Raw genomic sequence first — 20,604 nt, forward strand, 5'->3', positions numbered from 1 at the left:
GGGACGGAGGCACAGGAACACAGGGGAACTGGGAGGGCTGCTGTGCGACAGGGGGCGGACAGGCCAAGGGAACCCACTCTCCACGAGGCCCTCTCCTCCATCATGGGAGCCTACCACCACTCCCAGGAAACGATGGCGACGGTCCTGGCCAAGTTTCAGGAGACCCAGCGCCTGCAGGACGAACAGTATTTGGGGTTCAGGGAGGAGCTTAGAACCATCAGCTCCGCCCTGGGCACCATCGTAGGGGTGCTGAAGGACATACAAAAGACCATGAGGGACACCGTGGCACTACAAGGGGCCCCTGACACTAGCATGGACGATGAACTGCCCACCACCTCCACCGCTAGTGGACAGGACGCCCCACCACAGGACCACCACACCAGCACCCCACCCCCTGCAGACGGACAACCACCCCGCAAGCGGTCCCTGAGATCCAGGAACAGGACAGAGAAAGATGGCAAGACCCCCGCCAGGAAATGAGACCACCCTGATTGTCCTCCCACTGTCTCACTTTGTTACCCTGTCCAGATTGGAACTGTCCCAGCTCCACTTCCTATGCCCATATGGGCAGTGCACCTGTGAGACTAATAGACTGGACTCTGCCATGGACATTCCTCCACCATCACCCATCACCATTTTGCCACCCCCTCCAATAATTAGCACTTCAATAAACACCCTTGAACCACAAAACAATCTGGAGTCAGTCTGTGATTATGAAAATGTGTATTAACTATGACAATGGCAAAATCAGTTCGAAAATGTAATGTCAACATACCTATATCACACATCACAAGTCCATAAAGGATGCAAGCAGATGACACAAGTTGGTAACCACACCTGTGAAACCGTAATGGAAATGTACATCTCAGTTACCATATACTGCTACTAATTGACAGACAGGATAGAGGTAGAATTGTGAAAGTGAATGTGATAGTTAAAAAACATTTCTCACCTGTGTGTCACTGGAAATATTGCTGTATGACTGACTCCCTGTTGTCTATGTCTTCTTCCTCAGCTTCATCCTCATCACTGTCCACAGGCTCCACAGGCTCCACAGCTGCCACAACACCGTCATCTGGACCATCCTCCTGCAGAAAAGGCACCTGGCGTCGCAAAGCAAGATTGTGAAGCATGGAGCAGGCAATGATGATCTGGCACACCTTCCTTGGTGAGTAGAAAAGGGAACCACCTGTCATATGGAGGCACCTGAACCTGGCCTTCAGGAGCCCGAAGGTGCGTTCGATCACCCTCCTAGTCTGCCCATGGGCCTCATTGTAGCGTTCCTCTGCCCTGGTCCTGGGATTCCTCACTGGGGTCAGTAGCCATGACAGGTTGGGGTAACCTGAATCCCCTAATAGCCACACACGGTGCCTCTGGAGTTGACCCATCACATAAGGGATGCTGCTATTCTGCCAGATGTAGGCGTCATGCACTGAGCCAGGGAACATAGCATTCACCTGGGAGATGTACTGGTCTGCCAAACATACCATCTGTACATTCATGGAATGATAACTCTTCCGGTTCCTGTACACCTGTTCACTCCTGCGTGGGGGGACCAGAGCTACATGGGTGCCATCAATAGCACCTATGATGTTGGGGATATGTCCCAGGGCATAGAAGTCACCCTTCACTGTAGCCAAATCCTCCACCTGAGGGAAAACGATATAGCTCCTTACGTGTTTCAGCAGGGCAGACAACACTCTGGACAGCACGTTGGAAAACATAAGCTGGGACATCCTTGATGCCATGGCCACTGTAGTTTGAAACGATCCACTTGCAAGGAAATGGAGCACTGATAGCACCTGCACGTCAGGGGGTATTCCTGTGGGATGGCGGATTGGTGAGATCAGGTCTGGCTCCAACTGGGTACACAGTTCCTGGATTGTGGCACGGTCAAACCTGTAGGTGATGATCAAATGTCGCTCCTCCATTGTTAACAGGTCCACCAGCGGTCGGTACACCGGAGGATTCCGCCATCTCCTCAAATGTCCCAGCTGACGGTGCCTAAGAAGGACAGCAGCCACAACAGAGTCAACAAAATCCCAGGTATGTACCCACAGCTACACAGAACACGACACCAAATACAAAACTCATCATGTATGTGTGTTGAGTGTAGGCCTAGGTATGTGTGACGCAGTAGTAAATGAAACCATGTGGGCCCCTGAAATGGCGGCTGCCTGACCTCTAAAGTGGGACAATGGGGTGTGAGGTATCTGCGCTGGTGTTGTACACCGTCGCGGTAGGCGGTTGTAGACCGCGGCGCAATGCTGCATTGGTTATCATTGGACCCTATGGGTGATGATACGCACCTCCGCAGACGTCTCCGCCGCGGACGTGACCGTCATTTACTATCTGTTCAATCACTCGATACCTGATCTTCGACAGGAGAGGACCTATACTGCAAATGCTGCTGTGACCTCGGTCTGGAAGAGACAATGGCTGCTGCGTCTGGGGAAAGGGCCCCTGCCTTCACTGCTCAGGAGCTAGTCGATGGGGTCCTTCCCCAGTACACGCTACTCTACGGTCCTCCAGACCGACAGGTAAGTACACAGGGAGCACGTTGTGTGGGCTATGCTGGGTGGAGAGGGCTGGATGTCAGTAGCAAGGGGGCAGAGTTAAGCGACCATGAAGGACTGTGAATGCATGTGCCACATGGCAAGGGTAGGGATGGGGGCCACTCACTTCGACGGTGCACTTGTTAATGACTTCTCCTCTTCCCCTGTCATGTAGGTCAGCGCCCACCAGAAGAAGGACATTTGGCATGCCATCGCCAAGGACGTCCAGACCCTGGGGGTCCACCAGAGACGGGGCACCCACTGCCGTAAAAGATGGGAGGACAGTCGCCACTGGAGCAAGAAGATGGCGGAGGCTCAGCTGGGGATGGCCTCCCAACGTGAGAGGGGTGCCCGTCGCACCATGAACCCCCTGATGTTCCGCATCCTGGCGGTGGCCTACCCTGAGTTGGATGGGCACTTGAGGGCATCACAGCAGACACAAGGGGGTGAGTACAACATCATTCTGCGGACTTTGCGCACAGTGGAGGGGTCTGGGTGGGGGAGGAGGGCTGTGGGTTCCCCTAGGCCAGGGCGAGTTAGGTAGGCTAGGCCCCTCCGTAATGCATGCCATGTGGCACTCCACCCCACCTCTGTAGAGTGCCAAGTACAGGTATACATGCCCCTGTGTCATCTATGTGTGCAGAAGTCCACTATAGCCATGTAGGCCAGATCCCAGGAATTGCATCTGTAGAGGCCAAGAGCACGGCGTAGTGCAGGGGGCTGCTGTGTCTGTATTGTCCGCCAACAGTAGCGGTAAGCCATGCACTCAACCTGTCTTTCTTCTGTCGTCCCCCCCCCCTTTTTGTGCTCTCCCAGTTCTTTTGTGCATCAGCATCATCAGGCGGAGGTACAGTGGCACCGGAGCACGAGGGAGCTGCATCCCACATGGCCATGGAGGGCCACACCACAGACTCTGAATACACCAGTGGGACGGAGGGCGAGGGGAGCTTCACGTCGGTCACCGGATCACCAAACAGCGACACGGACTCGTCCGCCGATGGGAGCTCCCTTGTGGTGGCGGCACCATCTGTGCCCCCCACTTCTACAGGTACAGCCGCCACCCCCCCTACTAGCACCGCCCTCCCAGCAGCCCCTCAGCCTTCGCTCCGTGCCAGCTCACCCAGAAGGGAGGGCATCACCTTCGCCCCAGGCACCTCAGGCCCTGCCCCAGTCACCTCTGCTGCCCTCAGTGAGGAGGCCATTGACCTCCTCAGGTCACTCACTGTTGGGCAGTCTACCATTGTGAATGCCATCCAGGGTGTAGAAAGGGAGTTGCAACACGGTAATGCATTCCTGGAGGGCATTCATTCTGGTCAGGCTGCCCTTCATCGAACCCTGCAATCTCTGGCCTCAGCACTGATGGCAGCCATTGTCCCTGTGTCTAGCCTCCCCCCTCCAACTTCCTCCACCCAGACCCAATCCCCTGTACACCAGCCTATCCCAAGCACACCATCAGACAAGCATGCACACACCCCAACACACAAAAGTAGCTCAGGCAAACATAAGCACCACACATCCCACAGGCACTCACACAAGCATCACCCACATACAGACACAGCAACATCCACTGCCTCCACTGTGTCCCCCTCCTCGTCGTCTCCCTCCTCCCTCCCAGTGTCGTCTACACTGCATGCACTACATCTACAGGCACTAGGACTCGCACCAGAACGCCCAGCACCACACCCCGCTCACCTGCACTCACCACCCCCACTACCATGTACACGTCCCCTGTGTCCACTCCCAGTGTGTCTGTGACGCCCCCTCCCAAAGTACACAAACGCGGGCACCCACACACCCAACATCCATCCACCTCACGACAGCCTCCAGTACCTGCACCTGCACCCAAATCACCTAAAGTCACACCTCCTACAACCACCTCCTCTTCCTCCACTCCCAGACCCCCTCCAGCTACCCATCCTAAGGTTCGTCAGAAACTCTTCCTCCGCGACGTTGACCTCTTCCCCCAACCCCCACCCTCCAATTCATGGGTCCCGTAGTAGCACCTCAGCCAAAAAAAGTCTGGTACCAGTGGTGCGTGTTAAAGGTGTGTGGAGTGCACCGGCCACCAAGGCAGCCAGTGTGACACGGAGCCAAAGCACTGCCAGTCCACCCCCTGTAAAGCACCTTAAGTTGGAAAGTGGCCGACGGGAGAGGGTGATGACTCCTGGCAAATCAAGCATCGTTAGCCCATGTGCAGCTGGGACAGTGACGGAACAGGGTCCGTCATGGGGAGCGTGATGCACTCCGGGCACCAGCCCCCCTCCAGAACCAGTGGAGACCTGCATTCACTCTGTCTGTCCTTCACAGGATGAAGCACTCTGGGCACCAGTCCCCCTCCAGAACCAGTGGAGACTGACATCCACTTGAGAGACTGTGGCTTAGCACTCCCCAGGATGTTACAGTGGGCAACCCACCCACTGTTATCGAGTTGAGAGACTGTGGCTTTGCACTCCCCAGGATGGTACAGTGGGCAACCCACCCACTGTAGAGACTTGAGAGACTGTGGCTTTGCACTCCCCAGGATGGTACAGTGGGCAACCCACCCACTGTAGAGACTTGAGAGTCTGTGGCTTTGCACTCCCCAGGATGGTACAGTGGGCAACCCACCCACTGTTATCGAGTTGAGAGACTGTGGCTTTGCACTCCCCAGGATGGTACAGTGGGCAACCCACCCACTGTAGAGACTTGAGAGACTGTGGCTTTGCACTCCCCAGGATGGTACAGTGGGCAAGCCACCCACTGTAGAGACTTGAGAGACTGTGGCTTTGCACTCCCCAGGATACATCAATGGGCATGGAGCCCTGTCGTGGATCTGGCGTGGTGCTGTAATCCGGCTGAGGTGCCCCCCCTTCCCTTCCCCCTGAGGTGCCTGTTGTGTTTCTATCTGATGCCCCTGCAGTGTTCTCTCCGTTTGTAGACAGGTATCTAGTGTGGGCCTCGCCCATGCATTTTGGGCCCAGTGGTCCACAGACATTGAAATGTGCATACCTGCACTACTAATCGTGATGTATATATTTGGAAAGTGTATATCTATCTGTATATAGTAGGTTACTGTATTTTGATACATTACAATGTTTGAACTGATTTCGTTTTGTCTTTGCATTCTTCCGGGGGGGTTGGGGGTTGTTACTGTGCTGTTTGGAACTGCATTGGTGTGTGTGTTGTAGTGTGCGAGGGTCGCGTTGGGGGTGGGGTGTTGCATGTGTCCCCCTGACTTTTGCCTCCCCCCTCCACTATGTCGTAGGTGCAGTACTCACCGTTGTCTTCGGCACCTACGTTGCTGGTGATCGTACAGGAGCAGGAAGACAAGCGCAGGGAGTATTTGTAGATCGGGCTCCATGGTAGCCTCCTTCCATTGTGGAGTGTGTTCAGGTGAGCGTTTTCGCATTGCAAAAGCTGTGTCCGCCGTGTTTTTATCCGCAGTGAATCCACCCCAGAAAAGGTGGCGGATTGGCAGGTTGTGATACTGTGGGCAGTACTTTGTCTTCCGCCTGTCTGTTGGCGCTGACCGCCGCGCTGCCTGTCTGTACCGCCGTGGCGGTAGGGGTGTTAAAGTGGCTGTCTATGTTGGCGGTTTCCGCCACAGTCATAATTCCCTTTTTTGGTCCGCCGGCCTGTTTGCGGTATTACCGCAGCTTTAACACCGTCCGCCAGGGTTGTAATGACCACCTATGTCCCATATCTACACAGTTTGAAGGACAGACCATGACCTCATGCAAATGTTCAAGGATTAATAGGGAAACATAAAAGATTTGCTTGTATAAAATAAAATTGCATAGCATAAGAAAGAGTGTTGTAAGTGGACACATAAACCAGAAGGTGGTGTGCCTAGTATTTAAAAGTGGTACTCTGTATTTTTTACATGAACCTACACTGACTAGCCCTCAAAGATTATGGCCCTCATTACAACCCTGGCGGTCGGTGGTAAAGAGGCGGTAAAACCGCCAACAGGCCAGTGGTAAAAAAAATGGAATTGTGACCGTGGCGGAAACCGCCAACATAAACAGCCACTTTAACACTACGACTGCCAAGGCGGTACAAACAAACAGCATAGCGGTCACCGCCAACAGACAGGCGGAAGACAATGTACCGCCCACACTATTATGACAGGCCAATCCACCACCTTTTCCGGGGCGGATTCAACGCGAACAAAAACACGGCACAAACAGGACTTGGAAGGGAAAACACTCACCTCTACACATTCCACGAGGAACCAGGAGGCCATGGAGCCTGAACTCCAAATACTCCCTGCGATTGTCTTCCTGCTCCTCTTCCAGGAGCACGACTGATGGCGGCGACGACCACGGTGAGTACAGCACCTACGACACAGGGGAGGGGAGAGGGAAAAGAGAGTGACACACACACGCAACACGCAATACCCCCACCCCCACCCTCACCTACAACAACACACACACCAATACATGCTGAAACATTACATATACAACCCCAAACCCCCTGGAAGAACGCAAGGACAAAAGGAAATTATTGTAATCATTGTAATCAATAAACATCCATTAGTCCTAAATTTATATACACTATAAACAAATATGCACACCAAGAATTCAAGTCCAGGTACTGCACCTACATAGTCCGTGGACCACTGGGCCCAAAATGCATGGGCGAGGCCCACACAAGATACTCGACTGAAACGGAGAGAACACTGCAGGGGAATCAGATCAAAATAAAACAGACACCTCAGGGGGAAGGGAGGAGGGGGCACCCCAGCCGGATGAGTGCACGACGCCAGCTCCACGAGGGGGCTCCATGCCCATTAATGTATCCTGGGGAGTGCAAAGCCACAGTCTCTCAAGTCTCTCCAGTGGGTGGTTTGCCCACTGCTTTATCCTGGGGAGTGCAAAGCCACAGTCTATCAAGTCTCTCCAGTGGGTGGTTTGCCCACTGCTTTATCCTGGGGAGTGCAAAGCCACAGTCTCTCAAGTGGATGCCTTTCTTCACTGGTTCTGGAGGGGGCTTTGTGCCCAGAGTGCTTCATCCTGCCAAGGACAGAGGTAGTGGATGTATCTCTCCACTGGTTCTGGAGGGGGCTTTGTGCCCAGAGTGCTTCATCCTGCCAAGGACTGAGGTAGTGGATGTGATACTCCACTGATGGTGGGGCAACATGGAAGCTGCCCAGGCCCCTGGAACTGACCACCAGCCACGTACGGATGACCACTGGGGATGGCAGCCATGTCTGCGGTGGTGCCACTGGCCCAGGTTGTCGCGGGGCTGCTGGCGGGGCTGGCGGCGGTGTCATTAGCGGCGGTGCTTAGGGCGGTCATTGTGGCTGGTGGCTGGCTCACGGACTGCCGTGCTGGTGGCTGGCTCACTGACTACCATGCTGGTGGCTGGCTCACTGACTGCGGTGCTGACGGCGGTGTCTGTAATGGCGGTGCTGGTGGCTGGCTCACTGACCGCAGTGCTGGCGGAGGTGTCTGTAATGGCGGTGCTGGTGGCTAGCTCACTGACCGCGGTGCTGGCGGCGGTGTCTGTAATGGCGGTGCTGGTGGCAGGCTCACTGAAGGGCTCTGTATCTGGGCTGCTGGCGGTGGTGTCCTTGGCGGCGGTGCATGTGGCGGTGCCGGTGGCGGTCTTGTCCACCGTGCAGGTTGGCGGCAACGTTGACTTGCCTTTCTGCTTCAGGCCCTTCCCCACCTTGGATACTGGCGCAGCTGTCTTGCCACTCCCCACACTTGTCTTGGCTGAGCCCTTGGCTGCAGGTGTTTTGTCCTTCTCCCTCCGGGATGTGTGCAACTTCTTCTGTTTTGGAGGTGGGGGAATGTCCTTAGCTTCGCTCCTTGGGACACTGGCAGCCCTGTTGCTTGGCGCACTCCAAAAACCGGGTATTGCTGGCACCACTGTGCCCGATGATGTGGTGACTGAGGTGCTGGGTTGGGACCTGGAAAGGCGGCCCCTAGGGGAAGGACGGGGGGGTAGGTATAGGGAAGAGGTCAACATTTAAGAGGAAACGTTTTTTGACACACTGGGAGGGGTAGATGGAGGGGGTTTGGGAGTGGAGGAAGAGGTAGTGGTTGTAGAAGGAGTTCGTTTGCTGACTTTGGGTGAAGGTGCATGGGCTGGAGGCTGTCATGAGGTGGATGGCTGTTGGGTGGGAGTGTGACTGTGTTTGTGTAGTTTGGGGGGAGGGCTCACAGACACACTGGTCGAGGACACAGGGGATGTGTGAATGGTAGTGGGGGTGATGAGTGCACGTGAGCTGTCTGTGGTGATGGGCGTGCTAGTGATGGAGGTGGTGGCTGAAGATGTGGTGCATGCAGGTGTGAGTGGAGATGTGACAGTGAGGGAGGAGGGAGATGTGGAGGAGGGGGACACAGTGGAGGCAGTGGATGTTGGTATGTGTGCATGGGTATGATGCTTGTGTGAGTGCTTGTGGGATGTGTTGTGCTTATGTTTGACAGAGCCACCCTTGTGTGTTGAGGTGTGTGCATGCTGGTCTGATGGTGTGCTTGGGATAGGCTGAGGTACTGGGGATTGGGTCTGGGTGGAGGAAGTTGGAAGGGGGAGGCTGGACACAGGGACAATGGCTGCCATCAGTGCAGAGGCCAGAGCCTGAAATGCTCTCTGTTGGGCTGCCTGGCCAGAATGAATGCCCTCCAGGTATGCATTTGTCTGTTGCAACTGCCTCTCTACACCCTGGATGGCATTCAGAATGGTAGACTGCCCAACAGTGAGGGATCTCAGGAGGTCAATAACCTCCTCACTGAGGGCAGCAGGGCTGACTGGGGCAGGACCTGAGATGCTTGGGGCGAAGGAGATGCCCACCCTCCTGGGTGAGCGGCCACGGGACACACGCTGAGGGGCTGCTGGGAGGGCGGTGCTGGTGGGGGGGTGGCGGCTGTACCTGTGGATGCAGTGGGCACAGAGGGGCCTGCCACCGCAAGGGGGCTCCCATCAGATGAAGAGTCTGTGTCGCTGGTTTCAGCTCCTGTCCACGCTGTGGAGCTCCCCTCGCCCTCCGTCCCACTGGTGAATTCAGACTCCGTTGTCTGGCCCTTAAGGGCCATGTGGGATGCAGCTCCCTCCTGCTCCGGTGGCACAGCTCCTCTGCCTGATGATGCCAATGCACACAAGAACAGGGAGACCACAAAAAGCGGGGGGAGAAAGAAGAAAGACATGTTCAGTGCATACAATACCGCTACCGTTGGCGGACACTACAGACACAGCAGCCCTCTGCACTATATTCACTTGGAGTTCCCTAATTAATCACAGGGACATGGGGTACATGGCCTATGCCTGATTGCTGCACACATAGAAGTCACAGGAGCCTGACAAGGTGTAGATGGCTCTTACCACTGGTGGGGATGGGGTGCCACTTAGCCTGCCTCACAAAGGGTGCTTGCCTACAAAGCTCACCCTAGCCTATGGGAACCCACTGCCCACCTCCCCCACCCAGACACATCCAATGCGCACAGAGTCAGCTGAATGTAAGTGTACTCACCCCCTTGTGGCTGCTGTGATGCCCTCAAGCGCCCATCCAACTCCGGATACGCCAGGATCCGGAACATCAGGGGGGCCATGGTGCGATGGGCACCCCTCCCACGTTGGGAGGCCATCCCCAACTGGGCCTCTGCCGTCTTCTTGCTCCAGCGGCAAAGGTCCTCCCATCTTTTACGCCAGTGGGTGCTCCGTCTGTGGTGGACCCCCAGGGTCCGGACGTCCTTGGCGATGGCACGCCAAATATCCTTCTTTTGGTGGGCGCTGACCTAGAGGAATTGTACAGGGGAAACTTTAACACTTTTACCGTCCGGACCGTCATACTCATTGCCCACCAGTTCCCACCCTTGCCCTGACGTACATACACTCACCATCCGATCATGCAGGCCTCATCTCCCCCCAGTATCTTCCATCCATACCACTCCAAACAGGCATTGCCCATACAGCATGCTCACAGTGTACTCACCTGTTTGTCTGGAGGACCATATAGTAGCGTGTACTGGGGGAGGACCCCATCCACTAGTTTGTCCAACTCCTCCGCTGTGAAGGCAGAGGCCCGTTCCCCAGACACATGAGCCATCGTCGCTTCCAGACTGAGGTCACAGCAGCACTTGCAGTGTAGGTCCTCTCCTGTTGAAGATCAGGTATTAAGTGAGTGAACAGAGAGAAAATGGCGGTCACGTCCGTGGCGGTGCGTACCGTCAATGCCGGCGCACATCATCATTGGCTCCTGGGACCCATAGGGCCCAATGTTAACCAAAGCAGGATTGCGCCACTTTCTTCCACCGCCTACCGCAACGGTGTACAACGCCAGCGCAGTTACCTCATATCCCCTTGTCCCATATTACAGGTCAGGCAGCCGCCATTTCAGGTGGCCACCTGGCATTAGACAGGCACATAGCGTATTGACAAATGTGGGCAATACTATCGTTTTTTACCTACCTCAGTGTTGGCTGACTCTGTGCTCACTGTTCTCATCCATAGGGCAGGTCTGCCGGGGGCAGGTGAGAAGATGGCGGCATCCTCCGGTGTACAGACTGCTGGTGGACCTGTCAACAATGGAAGAGCGACACGTAATAGTCACCTACAGACTCTATCGTGCAACAATCCAGGAACTGTGTGCCCAGTTGGAGCCAGACCTGATGTAGGCAATCAGGATCCCCCCTCTAGTGCAGATCCTGTCAGTACTCCATTTCCTGGCAAGTGGGTCTTTTCAAACAACAGTGGCCATTGCATCAGGGATGTCCCAGCCTATGTTCTCCAACATGTTGTCCAGAGTGTTGTCTGCCCTGCTGAAACACATGCGCAGCTACATCTTGTTCCCTTAGGTGGAGGATTTGCCTACAGTGAAAGGTGACTTCTATGCCCTGGGACATATCCCCAACATCATAGGTGCCATTGATGGGACACATGTGGCCTTGGTACCCCAGCAGGAGTGAACAGGTGTACAGAAACCGGAAGAGCTACCATTCTATGAATGTGCAGATGGTGTGTTTGGCTGACCAGTACATCTCCCATGTGAACGCCAAGTTTCCTGGCTCAGTGCATGACGCTTCCATTCTGCGGAATAGCAGCATCCCTTATGTGATGGGGCAACTCCAGAGGCACTGTGTGTGGCTATTAGGTGAGGACAAGGACCCTATACCGTGTGAATAGTTGTGTGGGTCTGGGGTTGTCACTAAGGGTTAGTGTGTGTCTAACAGTTGTCCCTCGACATTTGCAGGTGACTCTGGGTACCCCAACCTGTCATGGCTACTGACCCCAGTTAGAAATCCCAGGACAAGGGCAGAGGAACACTACAATGAGGCACATGGGCGAACTAGGAGGGTTATAGAGAGGACCTTCGGCCTCCTGAAGGCCAGGTTCCGGTGCCTCCATATGACAGGTGGTTCCCTATACTACTCACCAAAGAAGGTGTGCCAGATCATCGTGGCCTGCTGTATGCTGCACAACTTGGCTTTGCGACAACAGGCGCCTTTTCTGCAGGAGGATGGTCCAGAAGGAGGTCTTGTGGCAGCTGTGGAGCCTGTGGACAGTGAAGAAGAGGAGGCAGAAGAAGAGGACACGGACAACAGAAACACCGTGATCCAGCAATACTTCCAGTGAGACACAGGTAAGAAGACATCACTGCCTCCTACATGAGGGGGCGTGGTCGGCAGCCGATGAGGCTGCAAGCTGAGCACGGAGCTCCGGGGCTGGGATCGGGACCCGGACGATTTTTACACCGCTTAGAGCTCACCATTTTATCTACTGAACACCGAGTTTTCTCCCGGAGATCTGCTAGATGCAGATGTAGTCCAGTCCCCGAGGATTCCACCCTGGCAGAGGCGGTTTTCTGTGAAACCCACAGACGATCGTAGGGTAGAACCCGAAGACAAAATGGCAACCGCAGCGTATGTGGCGACCGTGGAAGAACAGAAAGAGAAATGACTCCCACGGGTGACAGCAACAACCGGAGCACGAATGATGCAACTCGGGCAGCCCGCAGGGGAAGCTGATACCCCAGAGTGAATACGGGAGCCCGGTGAGAGGCGAGGTGCGAGCGCAGGGGAGCGCGGTGGAGCCCCACCGGACACAGAAAAGGAACGGGAATCCGTCTGCGGCGCAAGAACAACAGTAAAGACAACCGACCCCTGGGACCCCTAAAAATTAGAAGAAGGAGTGTTTAAGGCACGGGGGTCTCCCGCCGCACTCTCAATCTGACCTAAACGGGAATCACCCATTGGTGGCTCCATGAATTGGGGGGAGGGGCGGACCCATCCCGCTGCGGAAACCCTGAGGGATACGGATCCGCAAAGGCCCTCAGTCCTGGTGGGCCCCCTTTGAGACTCGAGCTTACCCCCCCCAGAGTAACTCTCTAAGCTACAAACAGGAGGGGAGATATGGGGCGGGATTCCACCGCCTCGGTGCTGGCGCATTAAGTGGCTTGAGACGCTACCTACACTGATGGACTGACTAAAAACCTGACCGACCTCCCCCACTGGAGTTGCTTTTTGACCAACTCGGGAAACACTTGACGAATAGAGAGGCCCTACAACCCAGAAGAGATCCACACCCATACACTTTTTCATAGAGCTGAATTTGCTACCCTGGAGGCCCACCAGAAACTCGAAACCCTGAACCCAATAGAGCACGAAGCTAGTGATAGCAAGGTCAGACACTAGCTTGACATTAAATACACTGAATGGACTCAAAGAAATACATAACATATAGCACTGACTAATTCCCGGCCTCCACGTCAAACTTGGGACCAGTAAGAACACTCAAACCTATATCCACAAAAGAAGGCACAGAGTGGGAGTTGGGTGGGGCCCTCGCCCACCCCCCCCAGTGATTGAAATTTGTAGATGGTGGAAATTTGCGGGGAATAGAGGGGCCAAGCTGAAATCAGCAACTTAGATCCCTACTCTGGCCTAGACACTCGAATCACCCTCACCAGTCATAGCACAGTTTCAGATATGGGGAAACCCAAAAAGCGAGAAGACCAAGTTCAAACGGAAGGTGCAAATGTGAAACAACCCACCCATTCCCCCTGCCAGGAGTGCTCAAGCAGCCCGACCCCTCAAGAAACAACGTTAGACACGGTCCTCCTAGCTATTAAAGAATCTCGTGAAGCTCTTGAGGGAAAGATTGATAACCTATCGTCAGACCTTTCACTACTACGAGATGACCACCGCAAACTGAAAGAGAGAGTGGAGTCGAATGAGAAATATTTAACCGCTTTCGACCTTACGCAGCAAACAACAACTAATGAAATAGCGCAGTTGTCCTCCCGAATTAAGACATTAGAAACCAGAGCAGAAGATGCTGAAAATCGAGCACGAAGGAACAACCTCAGACTTATCGGAGTACAGGAAGGGTCAGAATCCACAGCAACCAACACAGAAACCTTTCTGGAAGATTGGATCAGAACCACCATGGCACCGGAGGGCCTTTCGGCTTACTTTGCAATAGAAAGAGCACATAGGATCCCCAGCAGAGCACCGCCCCCGGGGGACAGACCTCGTCCAATCATAGCTAAACTGCTGCATTACAAAGACCGAGACTATATTCTCTCCCAGGCACGTCAACTAGGCGAAACTCTATGTAACAACCAACGGGTCATGATCTTTCCGGACTTCACGAGAGAAAGCCAAGCGCAAAGGGCCTCCTTTCACAGCCACAAACGCATTCTACAAGAAAATGGGATAAAATATGCAATGCTCTTCCCTGCCAAGCTCAGAATAGAACATGAAGGTAAAACACACTTTTTCTCATCACCACAACAGGTGGGAGAATGGCTGGATGCCCTGAACTTGTCTTCCTCAACGCTGCCTTCTGGACCCCCCCACGAACCGGGGAAGAAACACAGCCGTTCCTCTAAACGGATCACAGACGCAGCTCCCCCTAAACACCAATCCCTGCTGGAGATGCGAGACGCGGTGGAAGCAGCCGCTGCTCTTAGCAAGGGGACCAACCTTAGACCACGAACTTCTAGCAACCTCTCGGTCCCTGACTCCAGCGGCGGGGGATCTTCGATATCCTCACGAGACACTGCCACTAGCCTACCTATAATAACTCCAGGAACCTCGGAAGAAATCATCTGACGCGAAAGTGGACAGTTCCTCTGGTCCGTGAGTATCTAAAAGAAAATCTATTAAAACTGACCTTGATCCCTACTCTGCCCTGGCACCGGGACAATAACTGTAAAACTTTGGGACAAAAGCGTACAATACTCAGAACTAACAATGTTGCGGCTGGGCCCCGGGAAAAGCCCGGGACACGTGCTCTCGGCCCCTACCGCGTCACCAACCTATAGAATATTAGAATTGAAATGTTAACAGTTTGGACGGGAAGAGTTTCAGTAACCGGTCATTGGAAGTGGGAGTTGGGATTTACGTTTCTTCAGTTAGTCAGAGGGGTACATTGTGCACTGAGGCCCAGAGCAGTAATTACCCCTTGAACCAAACACCTGATAGATAATCGTAGCGACAAATCACCCCTGGACATCTCCTTTAACAATAGCCAACAACTAGTGAACCAAGACCATGACTTCAAATTACAAACTAATAACCTGGAATGTCAGGGGGTTCAATAAAATAGCCAAGCGATATAAGGTACACAGCTACATGAAACGCAGAGGGGCACATCTTGCTGTATTGCAGGAAACCCATTTGCTAGAGCAGGAGGTCACAGCACTTAGAAAAAGGTGGAGAGGCCAAATATTCGCTACCAATTATTCGGCATTCGCGAGAGGAGTACTGATATGGAAACGCCCCGGCGTCCCATTTCAGGCTTTACACACACATTTAGATAAAGGCGGTAAATATGTGGTTATTTCAGGAAGGCTAGATGGAAGAGAAATAACCATAGGGGGCCTCTACGCCCTGAACCAAGACCAAAAGAAATTCTTTGACAAACTGTCTGGGGAGCTGAGCCCAATTCTTGCGAACCTGAAAATGATAGATGGAGACTTTAATTGCATATCTGATATCAATATGGATAGATCGCACCCCCCCCTTTCTCAAACTCTGACTCTAAAATCAGCTAAAGCCTTCTCAGATTGGCAACAACACTGGCAAATTAGAGACTTCTGGAGACACCTCAACCCACATAATAGAGAATATTATTTTTACTCAGCAGTACATGACCTACACGTAAGACTAGACACAGTAATAGTTTCCCCGGAGCTACAATCCGTCGTAACCTCAGCTGAATATCTGAGCCGCACCATTTCAGATCACAATCCCTTGCTGGTTTCACTTAATTGGCATAGAGAAAAACCTGTGATCCCCACATGGAGACTCAGGACAGAGACATTAGAGGATGAGGCCTTTAAACATCACCTTCACAATTGCATTAAATTCTATTTCAAACTGAATGCCGGAACTGCATCCTCTAGAGCATTAGAATGGGAAACCTTTAAAATAGTAACTAGAGGCAATTGTATTGGGGAAAGCATAGGAGTGCGTAGGTCTATTGAATCTGAGCTTAAAAAACTTGAAGATTCCCTTAGAGACATTGAACGCAAGCACCCCTCTCACCCTGAACTGACCTCCCTTTTCCGGGAAACTAAATTGAAAATAATCGAAGGAAACATTAGACTCTCCTGTTTCAACTATAAGCAGTATTTAAGTGTACAGCATGATGAAAGTGATAAAGCAGGCGCACTTCTGGCGTGGCTAGCTAAGCCCTCCAAACAACAAACTATTATACTCAAAATAGAGAAGAACCCGGGTAATAGAATACTTAGTCAAAAAGAAATTAACACTTGCTTTTTCGAATATTAGTTTTCTCTTTACGCCCCACCCACCGAAACAATTAGTCGCAATCAGATCACAGAATTGGAGTCCCTTACACTCCCTAGACTAAAAGCCATTGAAAGCGCAACCCTAGCCGCCCCTATTTCAACAGCAGAAATCAAAACTGCAATACTAAGCATGGCAAAGGGTAAAGTACCTGGAGCGGACGGCCTTCCTTCGGAGTTCTACCAGCTGTTTCAGGATACACTAGCACCCAGACTTTGCACATTGTACACGGAAGCGTGGCATAATAATAAATTACCGCACTCCACCAACGAGGCCATAATGATCCCCTTATTAAAACCAGAAAAAACAGCTACTGATGTCCGCTCATACTGACCTCTATCTATGCTGAACCTAGATTATAAAATATTAAGCAGGATACTAGCTAATAGACTCCTACCCTACATGACCTCACTGATTCATCAGGATCAATCGGGTTTTATCCCACTTCGCAGTACAGCACAAAACATCAGACGATTAATCTCTATTCTCAATTCTCTGCCTGATAACATACCTCAAGCAGCAATAATTTCAATAGACATTGAAAAAGCATTTGACAGTTTAAAATGGGATTACCTAGAGCAAGTTATGCTAAAACTTGGACTGGGAGAGGGCTTCATCCGTTGGACGAAATTATTATACACTAACCCCACAGCAAGAGTACGCACAGGTAGTACATTCTCCGAACCCTTCACGGTGGGAAGAGGTACCTGACAAGGCTGCCCTCTCTCCCCTCTTTTATTTGCTATCGCAGTAGAACCCCTTGCACAAACAGCAAGATCAAAAGGATACTTTGAGGGCATCCCAATAAATAACTGGACACACCACATTGCACTCTATGCCAATGATATGCTACTCTTCCTTAAGAACTTGGTAGCAGACTTCCCGGGGGCGATAGAAATGCTCGAAAACGATGGTTCTGCCTCGGGACTCAGGATCAACTGGAAGAAATCCTCCATCTTCCCAACATCCACGGGCACCCCTAAACCCCCTGATACTAAGGGTTTACCTTGGGCTCCGACCACTTTCAAATATCTTGGAGTCAATATTTATCACTCAGTAGAAGACTTGCTTGAAGGGAATATACAGGGAGTAATTAGGGGAATTAAAACTAGCATGCGATTCTGGAGCACCCTACCACTCACAGTCGCTGGGAGAGTTGCCCTACTTAAAATGATAGTACTGCCCAGGCTCTTATACTTTTTTTCCATGCTCCCTCTAATAATTCCCTGCTCGGTATTTAAGAGTATTGAGTCTTTGATTTCAAGCTTCATTTGGGGTCCCAACAGACACAGAATAGCACTTCATACGCTACAAAGACCTACCTCGGAGGGGGGGCTTAGCCGCGCCTAATTTAGAAATGTATTATTGGGCGGGACAAATACAATGGTTAGCAAAATTGATAAATAAACCCCAAGTTGCAGAACACTTACCAATACCATTAAATTGCCCACTAAGGAAAATCTTGCAAATAGTTTTGAACCCCAGGAAGCCGAAAGAGCCACTTCCATTGGAATGGGAAGCTATTAGACACTGCTGGGAGCGCTACCTCAAACGAACCCACTTAAAAACTCCTTACGCCCCTGAAATTCCCATAGAATCTCTGAACTACCTCCCAATTAAATAAATTTCCAAACTTGTTGATAGAGTGATCCCATTCAACATCACAAAATTGGGTGACCTATTTCTTAACGGGAAACTTTGCCCCTTTGTGGAGCTGCAGGAAAGTTTTGCTCTCCCTCCAGGATTATTCCTCACTCATACCGCCATTATTAGAATCATTCAAAAATTGTGGGGCGCGGGCACATGCGAACCCCTGATCCACATGGGTTGCGGTCTCCTCTGCTCTATTGGAGATCAAAGAAAGATAATCTCAGGTATATATAAATTCATGCAAGGCGACACCTGCACTCCGCTAAACAAACTCAAGACTAAATGGCAAACTGATCTTGACACCTCATTAGAAGACAGTCAATGGGCTAGAATCACATCCCACATTTATACTGTGGGGGTCATTCCAACCCTGGCGGTCATCGACCGCCAGGGTGGATGACCACGGAAGCACCTACCACAGGCTGGCGGTGCTTCCATGCCCATTCCGACCGCTGCGGTAAAGCCGCGGTCAGAAAAGGGGATCCGGCGGTTTCCCGCCGGATTTCCCCTGTCTGGGCTGAATCTCCATGGCGGCGCTGCTTGAGATTCCGACCCCCTTCCCGCCACCCTGTTTCTGGCGGTTTTTACCGCCAGGAACAGGATGGCGGGAACGGGTGTCGTGGGGCCCCTGAGGGCCCCTGCACTGCCCATGCCACTGGCATGGGCAGTGCAGGGGCCCCCTAACAGGGCCCCAGCATGATTTTCACTGTCTGCTTAGCAGACAGTGAAAATCGCGACGGGTGCAAGTGCACCCGTCGCACCCCTGCAACACCACCGGTTCCATTCGTAGCCGGCTTGTGGGTTGCAGGGCCTTTCCTGCTGGGCCGGCGGGCGCTCACTTGGCGGGCGCCCGCCGGCCCAGCGGGAAAGCCAGAATGGCCTCCGCGGTCTTTTGACCGCGGAGCGGCCATTTGGCGGTTTCCGCTTGGCGTGCGGCGCCCGCCGCCCGCCAATATTGAAATGACCCCCTATATCCAGAAACGCAAGATTTAAATTGATACATTTGTATATTTTCCATAGAGCTTACCTAACCCCTAAAATGATAGCCAAAATATATAACACAAATAAATCTGATTGCCCACGCTGTGCCGAACCAGCTGCAGACCTAATACACATGTTATGGAAATGCCCCCAAACTAGCGCATACTGGACGGAAGTATTTAGGAAACTAGCAGACAGCACGGAAAGACCTCTATTGCTCACCCATATAGCAGCAATTTTGGGGGACTTCCCGTGCCCGCTGACACATAAGATAACGAACAAATTCATAGATCTAGCTTTGATCTTAGCGAAGAGAGAGATAACCGCACATTGGAAAGACCCGGATGGGCCACTAACAATTAGATGGCAAAGTACACTAGAAAAATGGGTCGAAATAGAGAGCACAGTGTTAACGAAAGAAGCATTAAGAGGCCAAAGACCCAGGGAGAATGTCACACAATGGGACTTACTGCTGGAAAATTTTAAATCCTTTGACGCCCCCACCTACGGAGGAAGACAACTCTATCTCGAACTCGGACTCCGAACAAGCTGCTACAACTGCTTTATAAATAAGTCGGAACTTTAATTTATCTTGGGATTACTATGACTTTTCATCATAAGAGCTATAACTGATATACTCAGTGCACGATGAGGGGAGGGAGGGTATACTTTTTTGGGGATTACCGTAACGGGTTTTGTTTTATGTTATCATACTTATAAAAGCAATAATAGATATATTTTAAAAAAAATCACTGCCTCCTACATCTGATAAAATTGTTAGACCTATCATCTGTCTGTCACTTTCACCCAGTGTATGGACCCTGATTTGTCACTTTGCCTTTCAATTTCACAGATGTGGGTCCCACTGTGTGACCTCTGCTATGTTACCTCATGGACTAGAGCTGTGTGACATAGGTATGTAGACATTAGAATGGACATTGGGTTTTTCCTCATTTATTGCAAATACACAATTGTGAAAGCACAGACTGACTCCAGCTTGTTTTGTGATTCAAGGGTGTTCATTTAAGTGCAAAATAGTGGAGGGGGTTGTAAAATGGTCAGGGGTGATGGTGGAGGAATGTCCATGGCAGAGTCCAGTCTATTTGTCTCACAGGTGCATTGTCCAAAGGGGCATAGGAAGTGGAGCTAGGGCAGTTTAAGGATGGACAGGGTGACAAAGTGTGACAGAAGGATGACATTCAGGGTGGTCTAATTTCTTGGTGGAGGTCTTGGCATTGTTCTCTGTCTTTGTTCTGGATCTCAGGGACCACTTGCGGGGTGGTTCTCCATCTGCGGGGGGTGGGGTGCTGGTGTGGTGGTCCTGTGGTGGTTCCTGCTGTCCACTAGCGCTGGCGGAGGTGTTGGGCTGTTCATCATCCAGGCTAGTGTCAGGGGCCCCTTGTTGTGCCACAGTGTCCCTCCTGGTGTTCACAAGGTCCTTCAGCACCCCAACAATGGTGCCCAGGGTGGTGTTGATGGACTTGAGTTCCTCCCTGAACCCCATATACTGTTCCTCCTGCAGCCGCTAGGTCTCCTGAAACTTGGCCAGTACTGTTGCCATCGCCTCCTGGGAATGATGGTGCGCTCCCATGATGCTGGAGAGGGCCTCATGGAGAGTGGGTTCCCTGGGCCTGTCCTCGTCCTGTCGCACAGCAGACCTCCCAGTTCCCCGGTTTTCC

Source organism: Pleurodeles waltl, chromosome 1_1, assembly GCF_031143425.1.
Source record: "Pleurodeles waltl isolate 20211129_DDA chromosome 1_1, aPleWal1.hap1.20221129, whole genome shotgun sequence".
Taxonomy (NCBI): Eukaryota; Metazoa; Chordata; class Amphibia; order Caudata; family Salamandridae; genus Pleurodeles; species Pleurodeles waltl.